This window comes from Eubalaena glacialis, chromosome 6 (assembly GCF_028564815.1).
Source record: "Eubalaena glacialis isolate mEubGla1 chromosome 6, mEubGla1.1.hap2.+ XY, whole genome shotgun sequence".
NCBI classification, from domain to species: Eukaryota; Metazoa; Chordata; class Mammalia; order Artiodactyla; family Balaenidae; genus Eubalaena; species Eubalaena glacialis.
In genome coordinates this window covers 50,687,670-50,709,769 of record NC_083721.1, presented here as the reverse complement: position 1 = coordinate 50,709,769, position 22,100 = coordinate 50,687,670, and the positions used below count along the sequence as shown (strand labels likewise).

The following is a 22,100-nucleotide window of genomic DNA, read 5'->3' as shown; positions in this document are numbered from 1 at the left end:
TGAATATGTTTGGTCATATGACAAAGGGGAATTTAGGTTGCAGATGGAATTAAGTTTGTGAATCAGCTGACCTGGAGATGGAAAGATTATCCTGAATTATCTGGGTAGATCCAATATAATCACAAAGCTTCTTATAAATGGAAAAGGGAGGCAGAAGAGAGAGTGTCAGAGTGATGCCATGTGAGAAAGACTAAACCAGCCACTGCTGGCTTTCAAGATGGAAGGAGGGACTTCCCTGGTGGCGCAGTGGTTAAGAATCCACCTGCCAATGCAGGGGACACAGTTTCGATCCCTGGTCCGGGAAGATCCCACATGCCGCGGGGCAACTAAGCCCGTCCACCACAACTACTGAGCCTGCACTCTAGAGCCCGCGAGCCACAACTACTGAGCCTGCGTGCCACAACTACTGAAGCCTGAGTGCCTAGAGCCTGTGCTCTGCAACAAGAGAAGCCACCGCAATGAGAAGCCCACGCACCGCAACGTAGAGTAACCCCTGCTCGCCGCAACCAGAGAAAGCCCTGCGCGCAGCAAGGAGGACCCAACGCAGCCGAAAATAAATAAAATCAAAAAAAAAAGATGGAAGGAAACCACAAGCTAAGGAATGTGGGCAGCCTCTGGAATCTGGAAAAGAAAAGAATGGGGAGTCTTCCCTTGAGCATCCAAAAAGGAATTCAGTCCTGCCAACACCTAACTGTAGCCTAGTTAGTTGAATTTCAGGCTTCAGATCTCCAGAACTATAAGGTAATAAATTTGTGTTGTTTTAAGCCAGTAAACTTGTGGTTATTTTTTACAGCAACAATGGAAAGCTATTGCTACTAGGATATGGGGAGACAAAGATAAAAGAGACATGATCCTTGCCCTCAAGGAGCTCATAGGCAGATGGGGTGGGAGACAACACAGATAACCTCAGGGGAGGGGATAGAGCTGCTACTTGCCTCAGCACCAAAGTCAGTTTTTCAGCACCGCCTACAGCCCACAAGCTGCTCCTCCTGAGGCCACTGCCTGGCCTGCTTGTGGCTCTGGGGCAAGAACTTTCCCTTCTATAATACAGTAGTGGCCGTTTCTGCCTCACATTTTAAAGGGGAAAAAAAAGACAAGGTTTGACACATCCAATTCAACACACAACTATAGAGTATTTTATTAAGTGCCAAGAACAGGATATGCAAAGATGAATAAAACTGATCCTTACTCTCAGAGATTTTAAACTCTTGAAGACAGCAGACACATACATTCATAAATTCCATGATAAGTGCTATAATAGAACCATGTATGTGGTCCCTTGGGAATACAGATAAGAAGGAATTAATTATGCTGAGAAAGATGGAAAGGGAGGGAGTGATATAAAGTCCCAGGAAGAAGGTGACCTGTGAAATGGATCTTGAAGAGTCATTAGGAGTATGTCAAGTCGATTTTTTTAAAAAGTGAGGCAGAACGAACAACATGAAAATGCATGACAAATAAAAGAACTCATTGTGTTTGAGAAATCTGAAGTGGCCCATAGTGATTAGAACCTGGGATACAAGTGAAGGGAAGGACTGAGTGGATGTCAAAAGGAGACTGGCAAGGTTAGGAAGAGTCAGTGGAAAAGGGATCTTTATGCCCACAAGCATGGACCCACGGTGCCCTAAGGGAATTGCCATGAGGGGCATCACCCCACATGTTTCACAGTTACTCTAGTCGCAGTATGGAGATTGGACAGGAAGGATGAGAAAGGAAGCAGAGGTGCCTGATTGAAGGTCACTGCTACGGACCAGGAGAAAAATTAGGAAGATTTGACTTAAGGCGGTGAATGTGGAAATAGATGGAAACAAGGGATTTTCAAGAGCTATGTTTGAGATTTGAGCAAATGAATTTAATGTGGGACATAAGGGAAAGGAATTCGAAAGAATTCCTTCCACGTTTCTGCTTAGGCAATCTAGTGGGTAGTGACGGTGCAAACCATGCTTCTCAAACGTCAGAGCGCAGCAGGTATCAGAATTCCCTGTGGTTCTTGTCAAAACACACAACCAGCCCAGCTCCAGAGTTTCTGATGCAGTTGCCCTAGTTGACACATAGCTGTAAACTGAGCTAGGAAGGGCAGGTGAAGGAGCAGGTTTTAAGAAATGATAATGCAACTAAATTATTTAGTAAGAAAAGGGAGGATCAGTCTGAAGTCCTTAAGGGAAGGAGCTGTATAAATTTAAGCTGTGTTATCTTTCAAAGAAAACTTCTGTCAAAAGCTAATCAGGCTAGGATTAATTGGCTTTGTATTATCTGAGAAATTTGTCAGAGAATAAGTTATTGACTAGAATCTAGCAGCTACTTCCAATCTAGAGCATCCTAATGTCAACTGTAACAAGGTTTCATCAATGTGGAAACAAATAGAAAAGGAGAAATGTAGCATTATTTTAGCTGCTAAAACAAAAAAATGTTTTAATTAATTTAGTTATATCAGTTACCAAAATAATCGTCTTCTCTTATTTAAGGGGAGGGGGATAGGAAGAGAGAGAAAACTAGAGAGTGAAATTTCTCTTCAGAACTACCTAAAATGTATCTTTAAATCTGAGATTATAGAGCCTCTGGACAGCTCACACTTATGCCTCATTGATCATCTCTGTTCCTACTTCTCTTTGTTTAAACGTCCACAAGTGTGCACTGACTCAAATGTCCACAGTTATCTGTGCAAATGCATGGCTGGACCTTGATTTTCTCTGGTTTGTTTTATTGTATAAGCAATAAAGAGATTACTATTAACTGGAAAGTTATGGTTTTAGGTCATAATTTTACTGATCCTACTGAGAGCTGAAGAAAAGCCTGACATTCTGGAGTAACCCAGGCTCATGTGTCACATGAATGTGGTTGTAAGGACACAGACCTTTCTCACCAGCACATAAAACTCAAGGGAGCATTTTAGTAAATTTACAAGTGCTGAGAGGTGGAGAAGAAGAGAAAGCCTGGGGGATGAACATGTTGCTGTAAGAATGTTGTAAGATCACAGGGGGAGATGAAGCAACTTCCCTGCTGATGGAGCTCAGCTCTGAAAGAGAAGGGGAATCTGCAGGGGCTCCACAGCCACCATTCATCTGATCCATTCTTTCTGTTAACTACTGTTCATTGTACACCTACTATGTGCCCAGCTCTAGGCTACAGTCACAGAATACACTCTACCATCATTATCACTATTACCAAGAATTTGTAAAGTACCCACTTTGTACATGGGACTAGGCCAACTGCCCTTACACTCATGGAATTAACAGATTGGAATTTAAGTAAGTGAATCCACAAAACCCTGAAGCACAAACCTAGTGTTACTGTTATTTTTAAATCGATTCTTTTTTCTACAAAGTAGTCACTCTCCTCTGATTATAGCCCAGCTGGCTGCTATTAAGTAGCTGGCAGCTCTTCACACACTTGCACGACATTACAAATACCTGTGTTAAGAAGAAAAGTAAAAGAGTTTGCTCTTCCACAGTCAGCATGGATCATGTTTGAAAGATGAAATTTGAGGTTCAAAGAAACGTAATGCCTTCCCTATGGTAAGTTAGCCAGTCACAGGAGAATTAGATCCAGAATGCAGGTCTCCTAATTCCTGGTCCAGAGTTATTCCCACAGTTGCTCCACCTTGATCATCAGAGGTGGCTTTTTCCTCTTTTTAACAAATAATTTATTTAGGCTTAAAAGTGAATTGACTTAGAAATATTAATGAATATTAATGAATCCTGTGTTTGCCTGCTTCTGAGCATGCTACTCTAACCTGTGTACAGTTTTCCAACTGATACTGTAAACACATGACCACCAACTACCCATCAGTGTGTGTTGCGCTATTTTTCTAGCCCCAGAAAAGAGCTTGAATCAATGTTTTCATCCGCTCTTACCTGAGGTGATAGCGTAATATCACAATTGGCAGAACATAAGAATAAGTTTTGTAGTGATGGAGGAAGACTTTTCAACGCAAAACTAACCAAAGTGTAAATCAAATTTGTGCCCTAGCACCTAACAACTCAAAGTGCAGTCAGTGGACCAGCGGTATTAGCATCTTTTGGGAGCTTGTTAGCAACGCAGGATCTCAGGCCCAGTTGCAGAACTACTGAATCAGAATCTGCATTTCAATGTGATGTCCAGGTGTCTCACATGCACATTCAATTTTAGGAAGCATTGTCCTAGACCTCACGAGCACCAAGTCAACAGAGCTTCCCAATCCCAGTGCAACAAATGCCTGATAGTTCTGTTGAGTCAGCAGCTTCCTCAGCTCTCATCAGAGGTGGGCAGAGTCTGGATTCTTCAAAGTCACTGGGCCAGCCACCTCCAGTCATGTGCAGCCTGTCCATTTACCCTGGTGTACCACATAAACACAGGCTTGAATTTCTTTTGTGTACTACGCACACATAAGAAAAGGTTATGTACTTTTCATGTACCCTCTGCGTGAGAAGGATTAAGCAAGTACTGTTCTAACCAACTGAGTGAACTTGAACAAGTGTTAGAAACATGAATTCAATTTTGTGAAGTGCTTTGATGTCATGAAACATGCCATAAAAGCATCAAGTGGTTTTTTATCAACACTAACAAGACACACTGAGATCCTAGAAGGAGAATAGCTGCTGCTTTGTTCCAAAGACTTACTATTTGGTATCCTAGGAGGCAGGACGATATCCCAAGCAAGTGCTCTCTGAAAGTGACTTCCGGAATAGTTTTGAGGCATCTCTTTTTATCTGATGGGAAATGACAGCCATTACCCTGAACTATGAGATGACGGTAGCACAACCTAAGAATGAGAGGAAGCCAGGCTTATAAAATAGCCCCTTACATTTTCCTATTGAGAAAGCATCCGCAACTTACTTTTTCTTCGGAAAGGGATGATTTTACATGCTTATTAGAAAGGGAGCATCAGTATAAATAAAGGCATGTCAAATCGATAACTCAGCTTCTTTGTAATGCAAGGCGCTCCACTGTGAAACTTTCGATGCACTCAGCCATCTTCATCTCAGCACAACCCACGTGCTCTCGACCTACCTAATGCAGCCCAGCACAGCCGTCATTAGCCATATTTAAATTTAAATATAGGGACTTCCCTGGCGGTCCAGTGGTTAAGATTTCGCCTTCCAATGCAGGGGATGTGGGTTCGATCCCTGGTGGGGGAGGTAAGATCCCACATGCCTCACGGCCAAAAAACCGAAACATAAAACAGAAGCAATATTGTAACAAATTCAATAAAGACTTTAAAAATGGTCCACATCCCAAAAAAATCTTTAAAAAAATTTTAAATATAAATTAGTTGTTTACATTTAAATATAAATTCATCTAAATTAAACAGAATAAAAATTCAGTTCCTAATTTGCATTTACTACATTTCAAGTGTTCAAAAGTCACATATGAGTAGCGGCTACCATAGTAGATATACAGATATAAACTATTTCCACTATCACAGACAGTTCTATTAGAAGGTGCTCCTCCAGATTGTCCAAATAAGGTATGTTCCTCCCCTAAATTCTTGCAGGAAAAGAGGCAAAGGGCCTTTCTTTATCATATTACTATTCTTAACACAAGCGACGTAAGCCCAGTAAGGTAAAATTGTGAGCCAACCACACATTCACTCTCAAGACTCTCTTTCTTTCCTTTCCACTCCCCAACCCCAGGATTAGGAACTAGTGAGACTTCCCTGACCACTGTAGGAAGATCACTCCAGGAGAAATATAGTTTGAGTTTTCTAACCATGCCCCACATCCTCCCTTTACAGTAGACTCTTGAAGCATGCCCACACCATCCTTGCACACCCAAAATACTCTACGAAAATGGCCACCATTAAAAAAGAATTATGTCTGTTAACTCATTAATTCTCCCAAATATTTCCATCCATGAGGTCATAGAATATACATCGAATGACATCTCTATCCCAGCACTGTGCTAGGCACAGAAGATACAGTGATGGATAAGACAGTTGTGGCCTCTTTCCTCACAGCACTGATAGTCTAGCAGAAAACAGTGAATGAGCGATTACAACTGTGACACAGACAACACAGGGGAAGCAGCAAACAATCTAACAGGAAGGCCTTACCTAGTCTTCTGGGTTAGGAAAAGCCTCCTGAACAAGTGATGTTTGAGGCGAGGTTTGAAAAATAAGACGCTACTTAGAGAAAGAGGAGAGGAATAACATTCCAAACAGGGGAAACGCCACGGCCCAAGGCTTTGAAGTTGGAAAGAACAAAGAAAAAGTTGTAAGAGAGTCAGTGTGACTGGCGCCTAGAGATGGAGCACAGAGTGGCACAGGTGAGGGGAAGAGCAAACGTAGAGGTCACTCTGGCTGCAGAGAACAAATAGGAAGGGAGCAAAAATGGATTCACAGGGATTATTTCAGAAGTTCTGCATAGGATCATGGGCTGGGATGGAGGCACAGTAAAAGTGGGCAGAGTAGTGAAGCACTTGGAGGTAGAGAAAATCAACAGGCCCTAACACTGAATGGATATAAAGAGTGAGGAAGAGGGAAGAGTTTTAAAATGACCCCAGATTTCTGGGCTTAGGGATTGGTTAAGTGGTAAACTGGCAAACACTGTAAAAGGATTGGGTTGCAAAGAACCAGGCATTAAAGGTAAGTTAGGAACCAGTGGAATCAACAATGTCTGTGAAACATAGTAAAAGGGAGGTGTTTGAGTGGGCAGCAGTTAAATCTGGGGTCACCATCAGGGGTGTAGGTGAGATTGAAACCTGCAGAGTCAATGACATCACCTCAGGAGAGAGTACGAATTAAGAAGAAAGGAAGTTGAGGCCCCCAAAGAGCCCCACATTGTGCCACAAGCACATGCTGGGCTGCAGCTGCGTTCTGAGGAGGGCAGCCCTGCCTTCAGGAGATCTGCAATCTAATCAGTGTTCCATTCAAAATCATGCAAGATTCAATCTCAGCAATCAACCATTTGCAGCTGGCAAGAGGCTGTCTTTCCAAGGTTTTCTGCTAGATTTGACATATTTGAACACTTTCAGATCTTCATCCCTGTCTCTGGCTTAGAGCAGATAGTGTTCAGCTAGATTTCTGGCAGCCAGGGTCCAAAAGAGCCATCTTTCCCCCATTCCTTGCGGTGTACTGCCACCTGGTGGCCACCGCCTGGTAGAAGCAATCTTACCCTTTTCCTTTGTTTTGGTTTGAGATCCACACACCTTTAAGGATGCCTCCTACCCAAACTAAGCTATTTTTAGCTTCTTTCATGGTCTCATTGAACTTGAGGTGTAATTGAGCAGGAAGGTCAAACGGCAGTAAAAACAATGACATTTTTTTCCCTCCTCTCTTCAAATATTTTTGTAATACATGTAGGCATTGTTAATGGAGACAGGAAGTACAGATTACGGAAGAGCTCATAAATTGCTATACCACCATAGACATGTTCCTACTAATGATATTATCACATTTTTAATTGATTTATAGAATTTAATTAACTCATGATAGTTTTTTTTCCCCACTACCTTTAAACCAAATTCTGGGCAACAAAATATATTTAATGGCTGATAAAATAAACCAACATGGTTTTACCTCCTAGTTTCAGTGCCAGTCACAAGCTTTAGAATATAAAATATTATTTTAACAGTCAATAGTAAACTAATTCATAGTATACTTTTCTATTTTTCCCATACTTTTCCTCTTGTAGATAATATGTAAAATTATGGAAAAATAAATTATTTTGCACTTTCAAGGATGAGCTAAGTTATGATGATGGTGTCCTCTGTAAAATCCTATCTAACAGAACAGTTTTCAATTTAGGTTAAATTTCAACCAAATAGCAGTAAACTAAGATGGAATTACATAAAGAAAGTGATTGCATCACGATCATTCATTGCAATTCAGTGAACCACAAAAAGTACTTAATGCTTATTTTTGTTGTTTTCCTTTTGAATTTTATTTTATTTATTCTTTTATACAGCAGGTTCTTATTAGTCATCAATTTTATACACATCAGTGTATACATGTCAATCCCAATCGCCCAATTCAGGACACCACCACCCCCACCCCCCCGCCACTTTCCCCCCTTGGTGTCCATACGTTTGTTCTCTACATCTGTGTCTCAATTTCTGCCCTGCAAACCGATTCATCTGTACCATTTTTCTAGGTTCCACATACATGCGTTAATATACGATATTTGTTTTTCTCTTTCTGACTTACTTCACTCCATATGACAGTCTCTAGATCCATCCACATCTCAACAAATAACCCAATTTCGTTCCTTTTTATGGCTGAGTAATATTCCATTGTATATATGTACCACATCTTCTTTATCCATTCATCTGTCGATGGGCATTTAGGTTGCTTCCATGACCTGGCTATTGTAAATAGTGCTGCAATGAACATTCGGGTGCATGTGTCTTTTTGAATTATGGTTTTCTCTGGGTATATGCCCAGTAGTGGGATTGCTGAATCATATGGTAATTCTATTTTTAGTTTTTTAAGGAACCTCCATACTGTTCTCCATAGTGGCTGTATCAATTTGCATTCCCACCAACAGTACAAGAGGGTTCCCTTTTCTCCACACCCTCTCCAGCATTTGTTGTTTGCAGATTTTCTGATGATGCCCATTCTAACTGGTGTGAGGTGATACCTCATTGTAGTTTTGATTTGCATTTCTCTAATAATTAGTGATGTTGAGCAGCTTCTCATGTGCTTCTTGGCCATCTGTATGTCTTCTTTGGAGAAATGTCTATTTAGGTCTTCTGCCCATTTTTGGATTGGGTTGTTTGTTTTTTTAATATTAAGCTGCATGAGCTGTTTATATATTTTGGAGATTAATCCTTTGTCTGTTGATTCATTTGCAAATATTTTCTCCCATTCTGAGGGCTGTCTTTTCGTCTTGTTTATAGTTTCCTTTGCTGTGTAAAATCTTTGAAGTTTCATTAGGTCCCATTTGTTTATTTTTGTTTTTATTTCCATTACTCTAGGAGGTGGATCAAAAAAGATCTTGCATGTACCAAAATATTCATTGCAGCTCTGTTTACAATAGCCAGGACATGGAAGCAACCTAGGTGTCCATCATCGGATGAATGGATAAAGAAGATGTGGCACATATATACAATGGAATATTACTCAGCCATAAAAAGAAATGAAATGGAGGTATTTGTAATGAGGTGGATGGAGTTAGAGTCTGTCATACAGAGTGAAGTAAGTCAGAAAGAGAAAAAGAAATACAGTATGCTAACACATATATATGGAATCTAAGGGAAAAAAAAAAAAAAAAAAGGTCATGAAGAACCTAGTGGCAAGATGGGAATAAAGACACAGACCTACTAGAGAATGGACTTGAGGATATGGGGAGGGGGAGGGGTGAGATGTGACAGGGTGAGAGAGTGTCATGGACATATATACACTACCAAATGTAAAATAGATAGCTAGTGGGAAGCAGCCGCATAGCACAGGGAGATCAGCTCGGTGCTTTGTGACCACCTAGAGGGGTGGGACAGGGAGGGTGGGAGGGAGGGAGATGCAAGAGGGAAGAGATATGGGAACATATGTATATGTATAACTGATTCACTTTGTTATAAAGCAGAAGCTAACACACCATTGTAAAGCAATTATACTTCAATAAGGATGTTTAAAAAAAAAAAACAACCACAAAACACAAGTATGTGGAATCTAAAAAAGTCAAACTCTTAGAACTAAAGAGTAAAATGGTGGTTGTCAAGGATAGAGGTGCAGGAAACAGGGAGATGTTGGTCAAGGGGTACAAATTTTTAATTATAAAATGAATAAGTTCTGGGGATCTAATATACAGCACAGTTATCATAGTTAATAATACTGTATCGTATACTTGAAATTTGCTAAGAGAGTAGATTTTAAATGCTCTCACCACACACACACACACACACAAAAAGGTAACTGAATGAGGTAATGGATGTGTTAATTGATTGTGGTCATCATTTTACGATGTATAAGTATATTAAATCATCATGTTGTACCTTAAAAAATCACATTGTATTGTACAACCTAAATAAATAGAATTCATTATAGTCAATAAAACTGGGAAAATTAATAAACGTGAGAAATAATAAAAAAAAAAAAAAAAAAGATCTTGCTGTGATTTATGTCAAAGAGTGTTCTTCCTATGTTTTCCTCTAAGAGTTTTATAGTGTCCGGTCTTACATTTAGGTCTCTAATCCATTTTGAGTTTATTTTTGTGTATGGTGTTAGGGAGTGTTCTAACTTCATTCTTTTACATGTAGCTGTCCAGTTTTCCCAGCACCACTTATTGAAGAGACTGTCTTTCCTCCATTGTATATCCTTGCTTCCTTTGTCATAGATTAGTTGAACATAAGCGCATGGGTTTATCTCTGGGCTATCTTGTTCCATTGATCTATGTTTCTGTTTTTGTGCCCGTACCATATTGTCTTGATTACTGTAGCTTTATAGTATAGTCTGAAGTCAGGGAGTCTGATTCCTCCAGCTCAATTTTTTTCCCTCAAGATTGCTTTGGCTATTCGGGGTCTTTTGTGTCTCCATACAAATTTTAAGATTTTTTGTTCTAGTTCCATAAAAAATGCCATTGGTAATTTGATAGGGATTGTATTGAATCTGTAGATTGCTATGGGCAGTATAGTCATTTTCACAATATTGATTCTTCCAATCCAAGAACATGGTATATCTCTCCATCTGTTGGTATCATCTTTAATTTCTTTCATCAGTGTTTTATAGTTTTCTGCGTACAGGTCTTTTGTCTCCCTAGGTAGGTTTATTCCTAGGTATTTTATTCTTTTTGTTGCAATGGTAAATGGGAGTGTTTCCTTAATTTCTCTTTCAGATTTTTCTTCATTAGTGTGTAGGAATGCAAGAGATTTCTGTGCATTAATTCTGTATCCTGCAACTTTACCAAATTCATTGATTAGCTCTAGTAGTTTTCTGGTGGCATTTTTAGGATTCTCTATGTATAGTATCATGTCATCTGCAAACAGTGATGGTTTTACTTCTTTTCCAATTTGGATTCCTTTTATTTCTTTTTCTTCTCTGATTGCTTTGACTAGGACTTCCAAAACTATGTTGAATAATAGTGGTGAGAGTGGACATCCTTGTCTTGTTTCTGATGCTAGAGGAAATGCTTTCAGTTTTTCACCATTGAGAATGATGTTTGCTGTGGGTTTGTCGTATATGGCCTTTATTATGTTGAGGTAGGTTCTCTCTATGCCCACCTTCTGGAGAGTTTTTATCATAAATCGGTGTTGAATTTTGTCAAAAGCGTTTTCTGCATCTATTGAGATGATCATATGATTTTTATTCTTCAATTTGTTAATATGGTGCATCACATTGAGTGATTTGCATATATTTGAAGAATCCTTGCATCCCTGGGATAAATCCCACTTGATCATGGTGTATGATCCTTTTAATATGTTGTTGGATTCTCTTTGCTAGTATGCTTATTTTTGTTTTTGTCCATATTTCCCAATTATACATCACATGAAATAATTATATAGGTCCTAATTTTCTGAGGATTTCTAATTGACAAGAGATCAAACACCCTTGTGTTACCTGAGTCTTATGGATAACATTCAGTTGTTCTAAGAGAGATTAAACTCAACCAAAGACAAAATTTAAAGCAAAATTAAACAGATAAAATCATGAAACAAAAGAACCAGTATTAAGCATGTGCTTTCTTAATTATCTGAGTTCCCTTCAGGTCAGATGTTTATAAAAACATATCTTTGGAATATGTTTGGTCTTCTATCAGAAAAATGCCCAGAACTTTTATTTCTCTAAATCCTACCATAACCATTGAATGAATCATTGGTGAATAAATGTGGAAAGTGCTGGGCTGTGTAACAGTAGAAGGTAAATGATTTAAAACAATTCCTGACCTGGCATTAACTTGAAACCTGATGTAGCCAATGTATAAGTCAAATCAAATAGAAGATGGGAAAGCACTCTGAAAATTATACACAATGCAAATCTAAATAAGAATTATTCTCATAATAGCATTACCTCACCAACATCATTATAGAGGAGAGCTCCATCACAAACACACATGCACAATTTGACCAAGGTGATGAAACAAATTAGATGAGGAAATACGCAGCAGAAGTTAAAAACTTACAGCAGTTGTGAAAGTAAGTCTCAGCTTTGAAACTTCCCACTAACTTTTGGTTTGAGGATTCACTGTCTGTGAGTCAGCTTATCTTTATTATTTTTCATCATAATTCTCTGATTTTCTTTCTATCTTAATTCCCAGAATAAATATGGAGCAGCAACCAAACAGAAAACAGAAGTCCAGATTGCCAGCAGCACCTTTCTAAATACTGTTGTGCTGTGCAGAGAGCAGTGACGTGTGTCCAGTCGAAGCACACAGTAAATTATGTGAAACATCCATCCCCCAAGTGTCCTGTGCTGCTGTGTAGGGAAACTCACAGTGCATAGCTAAAGGATCTCTTTGCTCAGGAAGGTTTAAGTAAAGTTCAAAACAAAATTTTCTCCCCAGTGGATAATCTTAAATCAAAATCAGGATGCCACAGGCTTGATTCGTGAGCCTATAAAACCTTGTGGGTCCTGACGCATATAGACACATTCTCAGACTCCCAGCAATCCTTCTTTTGCTCTTTCCTCTAACATCACCTTCCCTTGGGTCATCATCACATCCCAGCAGTTCGTGTAGGAAAAGTAGGATTGCAGGAGAAATTTTAAAAAGCCCTCCTTATAGAGTACATTTGTTTAAAAATACCTGAATGTTCTCTTGGCTGCTTATTGGGGAAAAAATTGTTAATATCAGTGTCTAGTCCACAGCCAAAGATTCACTTTCCTGCTGCTCTGTTTTTGTCACACAAAGTTGGAGATGATCTGCAGCACCAAGTACCCTAGAGGGATTGATAGTGACATTTCATGGCAGCGGCTGCTACAGAAAATGCACCACGTCTCCTCAGTTCAATCCTGTACTGGTCAGCTCAGGCTGCCTTAACAGTATGCCACAGACTGGGGGACTGAGGGCTTAAACCACAGAAAGGTATTTTCTCACAGTTCTGAAGTCTGGAAGTCCACAGTCAAGCTGCCAACAGGGTTGGTTTCTTGTGAGACTCCTCCACTTGCAGACAACAGCTTCTCAATGTCCTCACATGGCCTTTTCTATCTGTGAGTACATGGAGAGAGAGAGAGTTCTGTATCTCTTTCTGTTCTCATAAGGATACTAGTCACATTGTATTAGGGCCCTACCCATATGACTCCCTTAATTACCTCCTTAAATGTCCTGCCTCCAGATACAGTCATATTAGAGGTTAGGTCTTCAGCATATGAATTTTGTGGGAACGCAATTAAGTCCATAACAAATCTATATTTATTGACAACCTAGTATGAGAAAGATATGGTGTTAGACTCAGAAAATACAAAAGTGAATAAGACACTATCCCTGGCCTCAACAAGTACACAACTCAGTGTGGGGAGATCAACGTGTGTACAACTATATATGCCCCAAGTCAGCTGTGAAAGTGCAGATATTAGACTCTAAGAGAGTGATAAAATGCTGTAGAAGAAAGAGACCATGAATGAGTTTAAGCAAATGGTGCGATATGGTTATGTGTCCTTTAGAATGATCACTCTGGTGACAGTGAGGAAAATGGACTGGGGTATTGAGACTGAACACAAAGAGGAAAGTTAGCAGTCTCCTATTCACCTAGAAGATGAAGAAAGAAAACCTGAACTATATCATAGAAATATGATTGAAGGCAAGGAGACTTTGAGAGACTTTTAAGAAATAAGGTCAAGAAAATTTGGGAAAATAAATGATTTCTATCACAAAGGACTTCTGGGGAACATTAATTATTTTTAACTTTTCTTAGTTCACTCAATTAACACTTCCACATCTCCTTGATTTATATCTCTGTTAGTACACGTTGCAAAATATCTTTAATGCAATCTAACTTGCTTTCTAATATATTCTGATCACCTTTCCCAAGTATACTTTAATTTTACAAATTTAAACATGCTAGACATTATCAATGTATATTGAGAGTAAAGACCTATTAATCTCCAACAGCCTTGGTTACTAATATATTCCTTAATATATACTTAGGAATTACACCTCAGAGTTAACCTGTAAACTCTAAATGTATCTTACTCTCAAAGTCAAAATTAAGTGGGCTCTCTTCTGTTTTCCTTTCGTGGTCATGATACACCACCATTCTGCTTGGTACCCAGTGCTATGCCTTGGAATCATCATGAACCTCTCCTTCTCCCCAGATTCTTTACCCAGTAAGTCACAGAGACCTGCAAGCTTTCCTTTAGATTCTAAAGTTTAAAACGGCTTTATCAGCCATCTTTTCCTTTCTATTTCCGGGTCCAGTCCTCAGCAGCACCAGAACGATTCCAATCCATTCTGCTTGCAACAACTGCATGCCTTCCAAAGACGACTCCATCCAGGCACTCAGATTAGGGCCTCCCCTGACTCCTTCAGAGCTAGCACCTTCTCTTACAGGTTGTGTCACAGTCCTCTGTATGTGTCTGCCTCCAACTAGAATATGAGATCATTAAGTAGAAGAGCCATATCTTGTTCAATCAAATCCACACCCCGTGCTTCAGATGCTGTATATATTTTATGTGTGTTGAATTAATTGATTAAGAGATTCCTTGGGCGTATGGAGTTTACATTAATGATTGTGTTAAATATAGTGCTGCATATGAGTAAATGCTGCTTCTCCCACTCACATGTAAAGTACTTAACTGCCAGGCCAGGGTGTTCCATTTCTTTATACCTCAGAGAATCTAAGGCAATGCCTTAAACTCAGTAGGTGCCTAGATGATACTTGTGTTTGATGTAGGCAGTATCTCTCTACTCACCGCAGCACAGACTGGACCCAGGTTGCAGCCAAAACACATTTCCCTACTTCCCCTATATTAATAAGTTTCATTCAAGAGATCATTTAAGATAACCATTTCTCAGATCCTCTTCCAAAATCAATGAAGCTAACATGAAAAATTAGCTGGTCCCTGAACCCTATTTGGCTTCCAACTCTGCTTTGTGTGAAAGTAAAGGGTGATAAAGGGAATACAGTCATTGCAGGAGGTCAGAAACCAAACTTAAAAACTGAGCTCTGTAGCCAGAGCCAACTACTCTTCTTCTGTCTTCCTTGTAATGATGTCTTGCCCAGGTTCCTAAAAAGCTTATGGCATCGGAGGACTAGGGGCAAGATGGCGGAAGAGTAAGACGCGGAGATCACCTTCCTTCCCACAGATACAGTAGAAATACATCTACACGTGGAACTGCTCCTACAGAACACCCACTGAACGCTGGCAGAAGACGTCAGACCTCCCAAAAGGCAAGAAAATCCCCACGTACTTGGGTAGGGCAAAAGAAAAAAGAAATAACAGAGACAAAAGAATAGGGACAGGACCTGCACCAGTGGGAGGGAGCTGTGAAGGAGGAAAGGTTTCCACACACTAGGAAGCCCCTTCGCGGGCAGAGACTGCGGGTGGCAGAGGGGGGAAACTTCAGAGCCACGGAGGAGAGCGCAGCCACAGGGGTGCGGAGGGCAAAGCGGAGAGATTCCCGCACAGAGGATCGGCGCCAAGCAGCACTCACCAGCCGGAGAGGCTTGTCTGCTCAGCCGCTGGGGCGGGCGGGGGCTGGGAGCTGAGGCGCGGGCTTCGGTCGGATCACAGGGAGAGGACTGGGGTTGGCGGCGTGAACACAGCCTGAAGGGGTTAGCGCACCACAGCTAGCCGGGAGGGAGCCCGAGAAAAAGTCTGCAGCTGCTGAAGAGGCAAGAGACTTTTTCTTGCCTCTTTGTTTCGCGGCACGCAAGGAGAGGGGATTCAGAGCGCCGCTTAAACGAACTCCAGAGACGGGCGCGAGCCGCGGTTATCAGCGCGGACCCCAGAGACGGGCATGAGACGCTAAGGCTGCTGCTGCTGCCACCAAAAAGCCTGTGTGCGAGCACAGGTCACTCTCCACACTGCCCCTCCCGGGAGCCAGTGCAGCCCACCACGGCCAGGCTCCCGTGATCCGGAGACAACGTCCCCGGGAGAGCGCACGGCGCGCCTCAGGCTACTGCAACGTCACGCTGGCCTCTGCCGCTGCAGGCTCGCCCCGCCTCCTCCGTACCGCTCCCTCCCCTCGGCCTGACTGAGCCAGAGCCCCCGAATCAGCTGCTCCTTTAACCCCGTTCTGTCTGGGCGGGGAACAGACGCCCTCAGGCGACCTACATGCAGAGGCGGGTCCAAATCCAAAGCTGAACCCCGGGAGCTGTACGAACAAAGAAGAGAAAGGGAAATCTCTCCCAGCAGCCTCAGAAGCAGCGGATTAAAGCTCCACAAACAACTTGATGTGCCTGCATCTGTTGAATACCTGAATAGACAACGAATCATCCCAAATTTAGGAGGTGGACTTTGGGAGCAGGATATATTAATTTTTCCCCTTTTCCTTTTTTTGTGAGTGTATATGTGTATGCTTCTGGGTGAGATTTTGTCTGTATAGCTTTGCTCTCACCGTTAGTCCTAGGGTTAGGTCCGTCCGTTTTTTTTTTTTTTACTTAAAAAAATTTTTTTTCCCTAATAAATGTTTTCTTAATAATTTTTTCCTTATTTTCTATTTTTAAAAAATTAAAAAAAAATTTTTAATAAGTTTTTTCATATTTTTTATTTTAAAAAATTAAAAAATTTTTTTTCTTAATAAATTTTTTTCTTAATAATTTTTTTCTTATTTTTATTACAAAAAAATTAATAAATCTATTTTTAAAAATTAAAAAAAATTTTTTCTTAATAAATTTATTCTTAATAATTTTTTTCTTATTTTTTATTATAATAGCTTTATTTTATTTTATTTTATCCTCTTTCTATCTTTCTTTCTTTCTATTTTTTCTCCCTTTTATTCCGAGCCGTGTGGATGAAAGGCTCTTGGTGCTCCAGCCAGGCATCAGGGCTGTGCCTCTGAGGTGGGAGAGCCAACTTCAGGACACTGGTCCACAAGAGACCTCCCAGCTCCACGTAATACCAAACGGCAAAAATCTCTCAGAGATCTCCATCTCAACATCAAGACCCAGCTTCACTCAATGACCAGCAAGCTACAGTGCTGGACACCCTATGCCAAACAACTAGCAAGACAGGAACACAGCCCCATCCATTAACAGAGAGGCTGCCTAAAATCATAATAAGGCCACAGACACCCCAAAACACACCACCAGATGTGGACATGCCAACCAGAAAGACAAGATCCAACCTCATCCACCAGAACACAGGCACTAGTCCCCTCCACCAGGAAGCCTACACAACCCACGGAACCAACCTTAGCCACTGGGGACAGATACCAAAAACAACGGGAACTACGAACCTGCAGGCTGTGAAAAGGAGACCCCAAACACAGTAAGATAAGCAAAATGAGAAGACAAAAAAACACACAGCAGGTGAAGGAGCAGGGTCAAAACACACCAGACCTAACAAATGAAGAGGAAATACGCAGTCTACCTGAAAAAGAATTCAGAATAATGATAGTAAAGATGATCCAAAATCTTGGAAATAGAATAGACAAAATGCAAGAAACATTTAACAAGGACGTAGAAGAACTAAAGAGGAACCAAGCAACGATGAAAAACACAATAAATGAAATTAAAAATACTCTAGATGGGATCAATAGCAGAATAACTGAGGCAGAAGAACGGATAAGTGACCTGGAAGATAAAATAGTGGAAATAACTACTGCAGAGCAGAATAAAGAAAAAAGAATGAAAAGAACTGAGGACAGGCTCAGAGACCTCTGGGACAACATTAAACGCACCAACATTCGAATCATAGGGGTCCCAGAAGAAGAAGAGAAAAAGAAAGGGACTGAGAAAATATTTGAAGAGGTTATAGTTGAAAACTTCCCTAATATGGGAAAGGAAATAGTTAATCAAGTCCTGGAAGCACAGAGAGTCCCATACAGGATAAATCCAAGGAGAAACACACCAAGACACATATTAATCAAACTATCAAAAATTAAATATAAAGAAAACATATTAAAAGCAGCAAGGGAAAAACAACAAATAACACACAAGGGAATCCCCATAAGGTTAACAGCTGATCTTTCAGCAGAAACTCTGCAAGCTAGAAGGGAGTGGCAGGATATACTTAAAGTGATGAAGGAGAAAAACCTACAACCAAGGTTACTCTACCCAGCAAGGATCTCATTCAGATTTGATGGAGAAATTAAAACCTTTACAGACAAGCAAAAGCTGAGAGAGTTCAGCACCACCAAACCAGCTTTACAACAAATGCTAAAGGAACTTCTCTAGGCAAGAAACACAAGAGAAGGAAAACACCTACAATAACAAACCCAAAACATTTAAGAAAATGGGAATAAGAACATACATATCGATAATTACCTTAAATGTAAATGGATTAAATGCTTCCACCAAAAGACACAGACTGGCTGAATGGATACAAAAACAAGACCCATATATATACTGTCTACAAGAGACCCACTTCAGACCTAGAGACACATACAGACTGAAAGTGAGGGGATGGAAAAAGATATTCTATGCGAATGGAAATCAAAAGAAAGCTGGAGTAGCAATTCTCATATCAGACAAAACAGACTTTAAAATAAAGACTATTACAAGAGACAAAGAAGGACACTATATAATGATCAAGGGATCGATCCAAGAGGAAGGTATAACAATTGTAAATATTTATGCACCCAACATAAGAGCACCTCAATACATAAGGCAAATACTAACAGCCATAAAAGGGGAAATCGACAGTAACACAATCATAGTAGGGGACTTTAACACCCCACTTTCACCAATGGACAGATCATCCAAAATGAAAATAAATAAGGAAACACAAGCTTTAAATGATACATTAAACAAGATGGACTTAATTGATATTTATAGGACATTCCACCCAAAAACAACACAATACACATTTTTCTCAAGTGCTCATGGAACATTCTCCAGGATACATCATATCTTGGGTCACAAATCAAGCCTTGGTAAATTTTAAAAAATTGAAATCGTATCAAGTATCTTTTCCAACCACAACGCTATGAGACTAGATATCAATTACAGGAAAAGATCTGTAAAAAATACAAACACATGGAGGCTACACAATACACTACTTAATAACGAAGTGATCACTGAAGAAATCAAAGGGGAAATAAAAAAATACCTAGAAACAAATGACAATGGAGACACGACGACCCAAAACCTATGGGATGCAGCAAAAGCAGTTCTAAGAGGTAAGTTTATAGCAATACAAGCCTACATCAAGAAACAGGAAACATCTCGAATAAACAACCTAACCTTGCACCTAAAGCAATTAGAGAAAGAAGAACAAAAAAACCCCAAAGCTAGCAGAAGGAAAGAAATCATAAAGATCAGATCAGAAATAAATGAAAAAGAAATGAAAGAAACAATAGCAAAAATCAATGAAACTAAAAGCTGGTTCTTTGAGAAGATAAACAAAATTGATAAACCATTAGCCAGACTCATCAAGAGAAAAAGGGAGAAGACTCAAATCAATAGAATTAGAAATGAAAAAGGAGAAGTAACCACTGACACTGCAGAAATACAAAGGATCATGAGAGATTACTACAAGCAACTCTATGCCAATAAAATGGACAACCTGGAAGAAATGGACAGATTCTTAGAAATGCACAACCTGCCGAGACTGAACCAGGAAGAAATAGAAAATATGAACAGACCAATCACAAGCACTGAAATTGAAACTGTGATTAAAAATCTTCCAACACACAAAAGCCCAGGACCAGATGGCTTCACAGGCGAATTCTATCAAACATTTAGAGAAGAGCTAACACCATCCTTCTCAAACTCTTCCAAAATATTGCAGAGGGAGGAACACTCCCCAACTCATTCTACGAGGCCACCATCACCCTGATACCAAAACCAGACAAAGATGTCACAAAGAAAGAAAACTACAGGCCAATATCACTGATGAACATAGATGCAAAAATCCTCAACAAAATACTAGCAAACAGAATCCAACAGCACATTAAAAGGATTATACACCATGATCAAGTGGGGTTTATTCCAGGAATGCAAGGATTCTTCAATATACGCAAATCAATCAACATGATACATCATATTAACAAATTGAAGGAGAAAAACCATATGATCATCTCAATAGATGCAGAGAAAGCTTTCGACAAAATTCAACACCCATTTATGATAAAAGCCCTGCAGAAAGTAGGCATAGAGGGAACTTTCCTCAACATAATAAAGGCCATATATGACAAACCCACAGCCAACATTGTCCTCAATGGTGAAAAACCGAAACCATTTCCACTAAGATCAGGAACAAGACAAGGTTGCCCACTCTCACCACTGTTATTCAACATAGTTTTGGAAGTGTTAGCCACAGCAATCAGAGAAGAAAAAGAAATAAAAGGAATCCAAATCGGAAAAGAAGAAGTAAAACTGTCACTGTTTGCAGATGACATGATACTATACATAGAGAATCCTAAAGATGCTACCAGAAAACTACTAGAGCTAATCAATGAATTTGGTAAAGTAGCAGGATACAAAATTAATGCACACAAATCTCTTGCATTCCTATATACTAATGATGAAAAATCTGAAAGTGAAATTAAGAAAACACTCCCGTTTACCATTGCAACAAAAAGAAGAAAATATCTAGGAATAAACCTACCTAAGGAGACAAAAGACCTGTATGCAGAAAATTATAGGACACTGATGAAAGAAATTAAAGATGATACAAATAGATGGAGAGATATACCATGTTCTTGGATTGGAAGAATCAACATTGTGAAAATGACTCTGCTACCCAAAGCAATCTACAGATTCAATGCAATCCCTATCAAACTACCACTGGCATTTTTCACAGAACTAGAACAAAAACTTTCACAATTTGTATGGAAACACAAAAGACTCCAAATAGCCAAAGCAGTCCTGAGGGAAAAAAACAGAGCTGGAGGAATCAGGCTCCCTGACTTCAGACTATATTACAAAGCTACAGTAATCAAGACAGTTTGGTACTGGCACAAAAACAGAAATACAGATCAATGGAACAGGATAGAAAGCCCAGAGATAAGCCCACGCACATATGGTCACCTTATCTTTGATAAAGGAGGCAAGCATATACAGTGGAGAAAAGACAGCCTCTTCCATAAGTGGTGCTGGGAAAATTGGACAGGTACATGTAAAAGTATGAAATTAGAACGCTCCCTGACACCATACACAAAAATAAACTCAAAATGGATTAAAGACCTAAGTGTAAGGCCAGACACTATCAAACTCTTAGAGGAAAACATAGGCAGAACACTCTATGACATAAATCACAGCAAGATCCTTTTTGACCCAGCTCCTAGAGAAATGGAAATAAAAACACAAATAAACAAATGGGACCTAATGAAACTTAAAAGCTTTTGCACAGCAAAGGAAACCATAAACAAGACCAAAAGACAACCCTCAGAATGGGAGAAAATATTTGCAAATGAAGCGACTGACAAAGGATTAATCTCCAAGATTTACAAGCAGCTCATGCAGCTCAATAACAAAAAAACAAACAACCCAATCCAAAAATGGGCAGAAGACCTAAATAGACATTTCTCCAAAGAAGATATACAGATTGCCAACAGACACATGAAAGAATGCTCAACATCATTAATCATCAGAGAAATGCAAATCAAAACTACAATGAGGTATCATCTCACACCGGTCAGAATGGCCATCATCAAAAAATCTAGAAACAATAAATGCTGGAGAGGGTGAGGAGAAAAGGGAACACTCTTGCACTGTTGGTGGGAATGTAAATTGATACAGCCACTATGGAGAACAGTATGGAGGTTCCTTAAAAAACTAAAAATAGAACTACCATACGACCCAGCAATCCCACTACTGGGCATATACCCTGAGAAAACCATAATTCAGAAAGAGTCATGTACCAAAATATTCATTGCAGCTCTGTTTACAATAGCCAGGACATGGAAGCAACCTAGGTGTCCATCATCGGATGAATGGATAAAGAAGATGTGGCACATATATACAATGGAATATTACTCAGCCATAAAAAGAAATGAAATGGAGGTATTTGTAATGAGGTGGATGGAGTCAGAGTCTGTCATACAGAGTGAAGTAAGTCAGAAAGAGAAAAAGAAATACAGTATGCTAACACATATATATGGAATCTAAGGGAAAAAAAGGTCATGAAGAACCTAGTGGCAAGACGGGAA

At 39.8% G+C, this 22,100-nt stretch overlaps 1 protein-coding gene across 5 annotated transcripts in view; it reads right to left on the bottom strand.

Annotated features, from left to right (window-relative positions):
* The window catches only part of ZPLD1 (zona pellucida like domain containing 1), a 313,221-nt gene that overhangs the window by 229,898 nt on the left and 61,223 nt on the right, over positions 1 to 22,100 (bottom strand). For 3 of the 5 annotated variants that reach the window (XM_061193037.1, XM_061193034.1, XM_061193035.1), the window contains exon 3: positions 12,942 to 13,052. The exons of 1 other annotated variant lie outside the window; for it this stretch is intronic. The gene's annotated coding sequence lies outside the window, so the exon portion shown is untranslated. Of the gene's footprint in view, positions 1 to 12,941; positions 13,053 to 22,100 lie in introns of those variants that run through there. One more of the 5 variants, XM_061193038.1, reaches the window with a different exon arrangement.